Below are 714 nucleotides of genomic sequence, written 5' to 3'. Positions count from 1 at the left end.
TATACTCACAACCTGAAGTGTTACGAATCAAATGTGACGTAAAGTGGTATTGAATGGGGGCGTCGATTTAAGCTGTTTATTATTATTTTATTTAATATTTTGATTCTTACTTTTCCTTTCTTTCATTTCTTTATTATTTTTTCTTTCATTTCTTTATTATTTTTCCTTTTTTTCTTTTTTGTCTGAATTATTTTGTTTGTGTCTTTTATGTCATCCTTTTTTTGTTACTTTCTCTATTTTCTTGCACCCTACTCTAATTTTAACACAACCCTATACACAATTAATAAAAGATTGTAATAAAAAAGTCTTTAAATTATTTTAAATCTCTTCATTGAAATCCAGTATATGAAAAATGAAGACGCAGTTGCGAGACTTTAAACACTATAAATTTCTTTTCACAGTATATTTCAAATATTTCATCTTTATTATTTTAATAACTTTAGACATATGTAACACAATTTTCTTACTTTATTAAACTATACTATTTATCATATCCACCAATTCTATAGCGTACTTTTAATTGACATACGAGGGTAGTTCAATAAGTCCTTAGAATGAGCAACAGATGGCGCGCAAATCGCTCCAAATCATCTATTTTCAGTCAGCACCACTCCCACATCTTCTGAGTTTACGTGTTTTTATAACCAATTGAAAAAAAAATTGTTCGTTAAGAAAAATGGAAAAAAACGAGTTCAGAGCGGTAATCAAACATTT

Source organism: Belonocnema kinseyi, chromosome 2, assembly GCF_010883055.1.
Source record: "Belonocnema kinseyi isolate 2016_QV_RU_SX_M_011 chromosome 2, B_treatae_v1, whole genome shotgun sequence".
Lineage (NCBI taxonomy): Eukaryota > Metazoa > Arthropoda > Insecta > Hymenoptera > Cynipidae > Belonocnema > Belonocnema kinseyi.
This window is presented reverse-complemented; position numbering follows the sequence as displayed.